The sequence below is a fragment of the Xenopus laevis genome, chromosome 1L, assembly GCF_017654675.1.
Source record: "Xenopus laevis strain J_2021 chromosome 1L, Xenopus_laevis_v10.1, whole genome shotgun sequence".
Lineage (NCBI taxonomy): Eukaryota > Metazoa > Chordata > Amphibia > Anura > Pipidae > Xenopus > Xenopus laevis.
The window spans coordinates 122,040,912-122,052,437 of record NC_054371.1 but is presented as its reverse complement, the minus strand read 5'-3'; positions in this window follow the sequence as shown (position 1 = coordinate 122,052,437).

The window sequence follows — 11,526 nt, the reverse complement described above, 5'->3', positions numbered from 1 at the left end:
AGGTCAGGACTGAGATTCAAATTAAGTCCCGGGAATTCAATTAAACAGACACACACCAGCCCAACAAATAGCGACTGTCTATGGCATCTTACAGCAGCCTCTCCTGACAAATTGCTAGTCCAGGCCTGGCTGTAGAGTTATTAATTATAAGAACATCACCAATAGACCATATGTCTGGTAGAATTAGCTTTTTAAGCTGAGCCATAGCTTTCAATGTTTACTAGAGGGTATATTGATTACTGTTTTTATAGAGCGGAAATGGCTTGGAACATTATAATTAGTCCATGATAATGATCCTGGAAGTCAGTGCTTCAGTAGGCTTGAACAATCCATGATGTACTGTGGTACAAACCAATACTGTATGCATTTATTTTTTGAACAGCACAGGTATGGGATCCATTGTCCGGAAACCTGCTTTACAGAAAGATAAAGGCCATCTCCCATGAACTCCATTTTATCCAAATTTGTAAAAATTATTTCCTTTTTCTCTATAATAATAAAGCCGTACCTTATAAAGGTATAGGGATCAGTTATTCGGAAACCCATTATCCAGAAAGCTCAGAATTACGGAAAGGCCATCTCCCATTGACTCCATTTTATCCAAATTTAAAAAAATGATTTCCTTTTTCTCTGTAATAATAAAACAGTGCCTTGCACTTGATCCCAACTAAAATATGATTAATCCTTATTGGAAGCAAAACCAGCCTGTTGGGTTTATTTAATATTTACATGATTTTCTAGTAGACTTAAGGCATGAAGATCCAAATTAAAGAAAGATCCGTTATCCGTAAAACCCCAGGTCCCGAGCATTCTGGATAACAGGTCTCATACCTGTACTTGATCCAAACTAGGATATAATTAATCCTTATTGGAAGCACAAACAGATTATTGGGTTTATTTAATGTTTACCCTAATTTCTAGTAGACTTTAAGTATGAAGATCCAAATTACGGAATACCCTAATTTCTAGTAGAATGCCCAGAGCATTCTGGTTAACAGGTCCCAGACCTGTATTGTCCAAAATACATCCACCGGAGTCTCTGGCAGATAACCAACACTCTTTAGGAGCTCAGCCTTGCACAGAAAAATATAAAGTGTGCAAGGCTTTATACACTTAGACCTTATCATGAAACATACAGAACAGAGTATCTAAAAACCTTCCAGGGGAAAAGAAATGGAAGTCAGGACTTCCATTACCTGTGGATGTGTCACTATGTGGCAGTCTCTTGAGACACAAGTCCATAGATCTACATCCTGCTACTGACCAAAAGCAAAAAATTTAATTAATCCTTATTTAAAATGTATTCTGTTTTATATAAAACAATGTATTCTATATTGTATTAGTTGTTAAATGGTTGGAAGGACTGTCTGTGCCTTTCCTATTCATCTGAGGGGATCTTTATTATGCTACATATGGTAGCACTCAAGTTACCAAGGTTACACAATTAAGTTATTAGCTTCTTAAACCACAGAGAATAGTACTTATGCCTTTGTAAAGAGCATTCCTGACACACCCTCAGCCTCCTCCTTGGATCACATCCATCTCCAAAATCTTAACTCTCAGGATACATAGAAAGTTGTCTGAATAGCCCGAATAGATATGGCTGAACTAGAACCAATGGATTACTCCCTCTTCTTTTTTTGTAAGCTTAAATATTAAATATTTCTCACTGCAAACATCCAATAAATATTATATACAGGGAATCCTCGAGTTACATATACCCGACTTACATTCAACTTACAGACAGAGGCTATTACCAGTAGCGTTCCTGTAGGGGGGCGGGCCCTGGTGCGTGACGCGCAGCCGGGCCCCGCCCCCTCCGTACGGCCGAATTTTAGTGGCGCGCTGCCAGGGGGATTTCAGTGGCGTGGCCAGGGGGCCCTGAGGGGGTGCGGGCCCTGGCCCGCTCGCACCCCCTGCTCCCCCGGTAGTTCCGCCACTGGCTATTACAGTAATGTACTATGATTTGCTTGACTTCTATTAGCATTTAGCGTTAATAAACCACCTGCCCCAATCCTTGTTTAATTTAATAAGTAAATTTATGTTTCAACCTATACAAATTCAACTTAAGAACAAACCTACAGACCCTATCTTGTACGTAACCCGAGGACGGCCTGTACTGATTTCAAGTTAAAAAGAAGTTTTTGGAACATTCGTTATTGTTGATCTTGTTTTTTTACCGCCTAAATAATGGTGACCTACTGGTATAGCTAGATTGTATGTGTGTGCATTTGGGTTTATTAGACCCACTAACATCTTGGATGTTAAGTCCAGATGTGACCTACAAGTCAAGGTGCTTTATATTGCTGGTGCCATAATTGAGGCTATCATTTAGAAATATTGTAACCTATATAGCTGCATTTTTCCAAGTGCAAAAACATGCAGGCAATATATGATTGACAGCTGAGATTTTTTTTTTTTGTAACCGGTATGGATGCTTTAACCCTTTCACTGCTTGCAGATTTGGTCACTTGCAAATTATTGCCAGACAGTTTTTGAACATTTTGTGGTTTTTCACTTTAGGAACCTTTCCTGGACGGGACTTAAGGTTTGCCCAGGAAAAATATATATAATTTTTTTTCAGGACAACCTAAGCTTTGAAAAAAGCTTCTGTAATATGGTATAGGCTTCTAAAAACATATGTTTTATAATACAAACAGATATTGTAGAAACATAATTTATTTTATACATGAAAATACAACTGATCTGGAAAGGTCTATTTATCTAGAAAACACCAATAACAAATGTATAGTTTTATGGAGATTTCTAATTTGCATAGGTCAAAAACTCCCAGCAGTACACTACCACATTTCCAAAGCACTTCTCCGGAAACCTGCATACTTTTGATTTCAAGGCCAAAACTCAAATAACAGTAGGTATACCCTAATATAGCTATACATTTTTGGATAAAACTGATTCTAACAAATCCAAAATAAGTAAATATGCCTTTCTATTCCAAACAGAGTCGTACTGGGCTAGCGGGACACCAGGAAAAGACCTGCATGTGCATGGTGCATTAGCGTTTCCGCATGCACGTGGAGGGGGCAGGAGTTTAGAAGTCAAGAGGTCCCTGGTGACTCCCAGAAGGCCTTTCATGTTGCAGCCCCTGTGGGCCTCCCATACTCTAGTCCGACCCTGATTCCAAACTACCCAGCCACAATGCTTTCCTAAAGTCACCAGTTTTTACAAAATTTTATGACATTTTTGAAAACTTCTCTCAAACCTTCCAGTTTACATCTTTATTATCTTATCTCCCACATAACATTAGGTACTAAGATAAATTACCCTAAATATGAAGTCCAGGGGTCTGCTGAACAGTTTAATGTGCAATGTGCATAGGTTTACCCAAGTAATTGGCTGTAGGGGCCCCAAAATGAAAACACCCCATATGACCGCATTTCTGTCATTCAAGCTACAGCAAAAGCAACACAATCACTGCATTTTATTTGGGTTAAATCTACAGAACAGTGTATTAACCCCAGAAAGTTATATATTTTTGGAAAGTACCCGAATCCAAAATGGGTAAATATGTATTTTGACACATAATCACCAGAAATAAGAACACTAAAAGAACAGTCAAATATGCATAGAGATACCAAAGTATGTGGGTATGTATGGATCACCCCGAATGAAAATAGTGCACGTTAACTCAGCTGGATAGCGAGCAGGAGAACAATGTAATTCGAAAGAGACATAATTATTATCCATTCAAACACGGCCAATGAACACTTTTGAGAAGGGTAGTGGGTACAAAATAGGTTATTTGATCAGTTTTACAATCATTTCAGAATAAAGTTCAGTAGTCGTTTATACTTTGTGCCATTCTATTTCTCTCACTGGACATCTGGTAAGTGGCCTTATTAGCTATGAGCAAACATCTCACTCCTAAATGGTCACAGAGACTGCTAATTGGAGCCCCAATGTCATTGATCGGTGTAGGTAAATACATGCAGGCTGACCTAACTCTCAGTAGTATGCTGTGATGAGTATCAGTAATCAAACTATGTAAACTGAGTAACATCTGCCGTCTACAATTTAAGATGCTGTGCTATTACAAAAAAGAACTCTGTTACCCTTGAAACAAACCAAGCAACATACTGCTGGAAACCCTTTGTCAAGGATTTACAAATGACATCTATGACATCTGAAAGTCAGAGGCAACAGGCTTCTGACACCCCATTCGACATCCAAATTGTGTTAACAAGCACAGACAAAACTAAGAACAATGTAATCAACTCAATGTCATCAACTGTTTTTATTATCGTAGCATTGGGTGGGGATATTTTCTGAATAGCATGGAATAGATTTAATTTAATCATGCATTAAATCACATTCCTCACTTACTTATTTGTGTTTGAATTTGAGAAGAGAATGGGTTATATGTAATCAAAATGTGCCTTGTCTTGCTGTGGAGGTGTGAAAGACATGTTTGTTTTAAAGCTAACAAAAAACTCTGATACAACTTACTGTACATTTTTTTTAGCCAATGAAAGCAGGTCTGGACTGAGAATCAAAATAGGCCCTGCCATTTCAGGTACACAGTGGCCCAAACAGCCCACAAACAGGCCCAAAAAGCCCCCCGCCAGCCCACTAAAAAGTGATTGTCTATGGCACCTCACAGTACCCCCTTTGGCATTTGCCAGAACCCAGAGATTGCCAGTCCGGGCCTAAATGAAAGCATCATTCACAGAACATACTTTTCTATGACTTAGATGTGAGTAGGCAGGCCCAGAACTAGGGGTAGGCAAGATAAACTTGTGCCTAGGGCGCAAGGTGGCTCCAAGACCGTAGGCTCATAACTCTGGCCTGTGCATTCAGATTCCCTGTTGGTAGATTGGGGGGGGGGGGAGAGAAGAGGTGGCAAGCATGGGGGAGAGAGCAGTAATGTCCTGGAGTAGTGCTGTCCGATTTCTATGGTACTGAGGGCCAGAGGGCTGATAATGGAAGCCAGTATTGACCACTTCCTGTTTTAAATCACACCCACTTTAAACCACACCCATGTTACCACAAGAAGTGTTAAAGCCATATCCACATAAATGGTAGTAGCACACCAAAAAACCAAATGGTTGGTGCTCACAGCAGGAATATCACTCATCACTCATATGTGAAATACATTTATTAAACAATATTAAGACATGCCCTGAACTTAATGGACTTTGGGTTTTTTTAACCCAATTTAACTATGTAACTATCCATATACATCATCCTCCCCTGTGGATAGCACAGCAACCCCCAGCACATGATTAAATACCAAGTATTTACAAATGCTAACAAACTCCCACCAGTTTCACTTCCCACAGGCAGAGTATGGCACACACAGGGAGCATAGGGCAGACAGAGTATGGCACACACAGGGAGCATAGGGCAGGCATAGTATGACCATAGGGAGGCAGAGTATGGCACGCAAAGTGAACATAGGGCAAGCAGAGTATGGCACCCACAGGCAGCATAGAGCAGGCAGAGTATGGCACACACAGAGAGCATAGGGCACTCAGAGTATGGCGCACACACAGGAAGCATAGGGCAGGTAGAGTATGACACACACACAGGGAGCATAGGGCAAGCAGAGTTTGACATGCACAGGGAGCATATGGAAGGCAGAATAGAGCAGGAGACAGGGGAATTTATCAGGACCTGGTTCTCCTTCAGCAGTTTGTCTGAAGTGAACAATGTGGACACTTATAGTGTGGGACTGAGGTGTGAACAGTACAGGGCTTTAGGGGTTTGAACAATAGAGGTGTCATAGGCAGGGTCAGACTGGGGGCCCAGGGCCCCCCTCTGGCCTCCCTTACTGAGCCGGCATGCTGGTGCGCATGCACGATGCGCCATGTGTGTGTGCACACAAGGGGAGGTCATGGCATGAAGTTGTTCTTTGTGTGCGGATCTGGGCCGGCGGGCCCACTGGGGTTTTTCCCGGTGTCCCGCCGGCCCAGTCCGACCCTGGTCATAGGTGTGAACAATGCAGGGTGTGAACAATCTCAGAGATTATACCTTTTTTTTTTTTCACTCAAAATTTTTTTTATTAGTTTTACAAAAAGAAAACAAAACAAAACAAAATAATACACAATCACATAGTGGACAGCATTCCACATAAAGCCACATAAACATTGCATGCAATACAATATTAATAGCTTAAGTTATCACAAAATAATCGCAAAGTGAAACAATGCCACACAATCTCCAATTATTGAAGAATAGAAAAAAAAATAAATAAATAAATAAAACAGATAAGAGAGGAAAAGAAAGAAAGAAGGAAAGAGTTCAGAGAATAGGGTCCCCCACACATGTAACAATAAACACAGGGATGTACACAGAATATCTTTCAAAGATCCATTATAGAGACAATGCTATAAAAGGAGCTGTGCAGTTGCCACATAGCTAATCCACGGAGCCCAAATTTCCGAAAAGCCATCCAAGGTTCCCTGAACACGAGCTGAAAGCTGTTCCATGACATAGATAGCCTGTATTTTCCGCAAGGTCTGTTGCCATGCTATGACTGGGGACAACCAACTAATAGCCAAACTCCATTTAGCAGCCGAAAGGACATGCTTAGTTAACTGCCTGGACCGTTTCTTCAAAGCTGTGATTGGATGATTATGTAAGAGCTCCCAGGGGTTCAGTGGAAATGAAACGGAAAACAGCTCTTGTAACAACAAATGTACCTTAATCCAGTGAGCTTGTGCAATAGGGCAATCCCACCAAACATGAACCAAAGTACCAACATCAGGACAACCCCTAAAACACAAAGGGGAGTGTACAGCCGAAATTTTGTGTTTCCTTTGTGGGGTCATGTACCATCTAGTAAGAAGTTTATAAGAGAGCTCCTTAGTCGCCACATTTTCAGAAACTCCTTTGGTGGATGCCCAAATTTTATTCCAGCCATCCCCTTGTAACGGAACCAACAAGTCACGTTCCCAAGCAGCACAGTACGCAGGTTGTGAAGCAAGAGTAACCCCCAGCAATTGAGTATAAAGTAGAGAAATCATCCCTTTGGCCTGCGGACAATTATGACAAATGGTTTCAAACACCGTTAGATCCCGAGAAGCCATATTCTGTATCGTGGACTGCACAAAGTGCCGAACCTGGGTATAAGCATACCGATCTGCATCCGTGAAATCATAAGTATACTGAAAAATCTGAAAAGATTTCATATTAGTCGTGCTCAAAAGGGATCCAATAGAGACCAGATGATGCTGTGTCCATTTTTCAAAAGCTCGAGATTGCAATCCAGGAGGAAATGAGGGGTTGCCCACTATTGTTTGCATAAGAGAACCAGGTTTGCTAAGTGAATAATGAAACTTACAAGAGTCCCAAATTTGTAGAGAATGGCGAACAATCAAATTAGAATTCGGATATAGAATTCGAGCCTTACGATCCGACCAAAGCAAATTAACTGTTGATACTGGATGACAATCCAACGATTCCATTTCGACCCAGACAGTTGAAGAGGGAGTGAGCTGCCATTTAACCAATTGCCCAATTTGCGCCGCCTTGTAATATAGCGAAATGTTTGGAACACCAAGTTCACCATTGCCGGGTTTCCGCTGCAACACAGTAGTGGAGATTCTGGGAGTTTTGTAATGCCAAATATAGGCCGAAATTTGTTTCTGCAAACGTACAATGTCCTGAGTCCGAACAGCAATGGGAAGAACACGGAAATAATATAGCAACTTAGGGAGCCAAGACATTTTAATAGCACAGATACGACCTAGCCATGAGATAGCATAACGTTTCCAACACTCTAACAATTTCAATAAGCGAGTCATAAGAGGGCAATAATTAACCTGATACAATTGGGAATATTTCGGAGAAATCTGAATGCCTAAATACCTAAGAGCTACCGCTCTGGGCAACAAGTGAAAATTGAGTTGTATTAATTGAAGCATAGACCCATCAATGTTAACCCCCATCATCTCCGATTTACGTGGGTTAACCGTCAAACCTGAATAACGGGAGAACCGGGAGAGTAATGCAAATAGGGTGGGTAAACTAGTCAGTGGCTTAGTTAAAGTCAATAATATATCATCTGCATAAAGACTGATAGTATAGTCCTTAGCCCCCTTCCAATTATAGCCGATAATCATAGGGTCATCCCGAATCATTTGGGCCAACGGCTCCATGGACAATGCAAACAACAGTGGCGACAATGGACACCCTTGTCGGGTGCCATTTTTAATTGCAAACCGGTCAGATAAGTGACCTCTAACTTTAGCGCGAGCAATAGGAGTGGAATATAGGCCTCGTATTGCAGTCAAAAATGCTCCCGTGATCCCAAAATTTTGTAGAACAGTAATCATATAGGACCATTGTAAGGAATCAAAGGCCTTTTGAATATCTAAACTAACTATCAACACTTGCTCCCCAGTTTGGTTCACCCGCTGTATGACATTAAGAATTCTCCGAATATTATCCGCTGTGTTGCGCATGGGGATAAAACCAGTCTGGTCAGGATGGATCAACAGTGGCAAATATGCAGCTAATCTAGATGCCAATATTGAAGTAAATAACTTCAAATCAACGTTAATCATAGAAATAGGCCTATAATTAGCATAATGGTGACGATCAGTGTGCGGTTTAGGAATAGGGGAAATAATCGCCTCCAAAAGCTCCGGAGGGAGAGAGGTGCCCTGAAGTATACTATTAAAAGCAGCTAGTAGATGGGGAATAAGCAATTTCGAGAAATATTTATAAAATTTAGAGGAATATCCATCTGGACCTGGAGCTTTATTGTTCTTCAACCTACTTATTGCCATTTCCAATTCCTCCTCCGATATGGGAGCATTCAGCTGCTCACGTTGAGACGGATCCAAAGATGGCAATTTCAGGGGGGCCAAATCTACCAGACACTGTGCTTTATCCAAGGCAACTTCCTGATTATACAATGTAACATAATATTGTCGAAAAACATTCGAGATATTGGTAGGATCAACAACAGAATTACCAGCACTATCAAATATATTGGATATCGGAGGCCCATGATCATCCAATCGGAGCCGCCTAGCAAACTGAGTGGAAGCTTTATTAGAAAAGGCATAAAATTTATGTTTTGACCATTTTAAGCATTTTTCTGCCTCAGCAAGCTGTAAATCAGCAAGTTCCCGTTTCAATCTCTGTATATCTTGAAGAACAGTGGGAGACCGTTTCCAAGAAGGGCTTTTATAACATTGAGACAACTGAGTTGTTAACAGTTGACAGTGGGCCAATCTACGTTTCTTAGCTTGGGATCCTAACCGAATTAAATGGCCCCGCAAAAACGGTTTAAACGCTGCCCAAATCATAAGAGGGGAAACATCAGCTGTGCAGTTATGCAAAAAATATTCCTCAATATAATGATGTAAATCCGAAGTGATGTGGGAATTTAGCAGTAAAGATTCGTTAAACGCCCAAACTTTAGAATGTGGCACAAAAGGGGCCAATTGGATTGTCAACGAACACACATTATGATCAGACCAACCTACCGATTGTATACCTCCCTCCCGAAAACAAGGGGCAAAATCAGAGTGCGCAAAAATGTAATCAATACGGGAAAATGAATCATGGGGTGCCGAGAAATATGTATAACTAGATGAGGTCGGATGCAGATAGCGCCACGAATCTAGCAACAAATTTTGTTCTAGAAGGCGTCGCACTTGCTTAGAAATTTCGCGAGAATATGGGGTTAAACTAGACCTATCTTTGGAAGCCTGCATCACTGTATTAAAGTCACCCGCTAACAGAATTTGCCCTTCAGCATGCTTCCCCAATAATCCCAGAAACTCCACCAAAAAAGGATTAGGAGACTCGGTGGGTGCATAAATATTAGCCAAGGTAAGCTTTTTCCCAGCAAACGTAGCAACCAATACTATATAACGACTCTCCCGATCCCTAATAATATGGTCAATAGTTAAAGGGAAGCCTTTTCTAATAAAGATACCCACGCCTCTAGTTTTAGAATCAAAAGTAGTATAAATTGCCTGTGCGTACTGTGTATCAAAAAAATTAGGTGTTCTTCCAGTGGCAAAATGAGTCTCCTGCAGCATAACAACATCAGCCCGCACCCTCCTATAATAGAGAAAGGCCGCTTTACGTTTGGCTGGTGAATTAAAGCCTTTAACATTATGAGAGACTAGGGTAATAGAAGCCATTACCATGACCAAAACTGATACGCTCGGACTAAAATACGCGGCTGCATGAGACTCATCTCACCAACAACACCCAATACATTCATACATAAGCAAGGGACCCAAGACAGAGAAAGAGAAAAAAGAACAGCCAGAAAAAAAGAAAAGAACAAGAGAAAAAAATAGAAAAACAGAATAATCAAAACCCACAATTTGCCTTCAATAGTAGCACGTAGAAGCCACGATGTTGGGAATAAGCAGTGGGAGAAAAAATTGCTCAGTCCAGCCCAGAGCCAATCTGGGTGCCGACAACTGTCGGATACGGGGGTTTCCATGAGTGTCCACAATCGCGGAGCTCCATCCAAGGGGCAACCCCTCAACCTTAAGAAAAAAAATGTAGCATAATAGAAAAGTTCGAACCAAAACTCACAAAACTTTGCGACAGCCAGTAGCCTATAACAGATAGATCAGGGAGGTTCAGACTTGCAGGCCTTCTTCGGAGTTTGCCATTCAGGGTCAACGGTACTTGAAGTCGAAGCCATTGCCTCACGAGTAGCAGGGCGCCGGTCGAAATCGCCTTCCAGGCCAAGCTTCTTTGCAAACGGAACCAGATCTTCCGGGTCATGTAAGAGAAATGTTTTGTCCAAATGGGTAACAATCAACTTAAATGGAAATCCCCACTTGTAGCGAATCCCTTTCTCTCGCAAATGAGTGGTAAGACCCTTCAACGCTCGTCTTTTAGCCAGAGTGGAGGGCGCGAGATCCGAAAAGATCTGCAGATCATGCTCCTTAAACGAGACCGAAGCCATATTACGAGTAGCCTGTACAACGGCTTCCTTGCTAGTATAATAGTGCAAGCGAAGTACCACGTCTTTAGGGCGATCCGGGAACTCCCTGTTGCGGCCCAAGGCCCTGTGCGCCCGATCAAGCCTCCACTCCCCTTCAGAAATAGTAGGTACAATCGACTGGAACAACTCCAGCAAGTACGCAGGTAGCTCTGCTGCAACAACACTATTAGGGATACCTCGGATCCGTAGATTCTGTCTGCGATCCCTGTTTTCCATATCCTCAATATGATGTTGTGCCATAGCAAAATCGTTTGCCAACCGCTCAAATTCGTCAACCAGAATGTTATGACGACGCACCGACTCAGACATTTTGTTTTCCAAATGTGACGTTCTTTGGCCCAACTCGGTAATATCCGCTTGTAGCGTGGTTACAGCTTTGTTAACCGAGTCCGAGATGACTCCAGAAATCTTGGTGTAAAGCTGGTCCAACTGGGTCTGCAATTCCTGTGAAGTCACAGCCGCGGCCCAGTCACCAGAAACTTCGGACTGCGTAGGCGAAGAAGCTACTGCGCCATCTTGAGAATGGGCCTCGCTCCGTCTCGGCTGAGAGCGCTGTAAATAGCTGGAAAGGCTCTGCT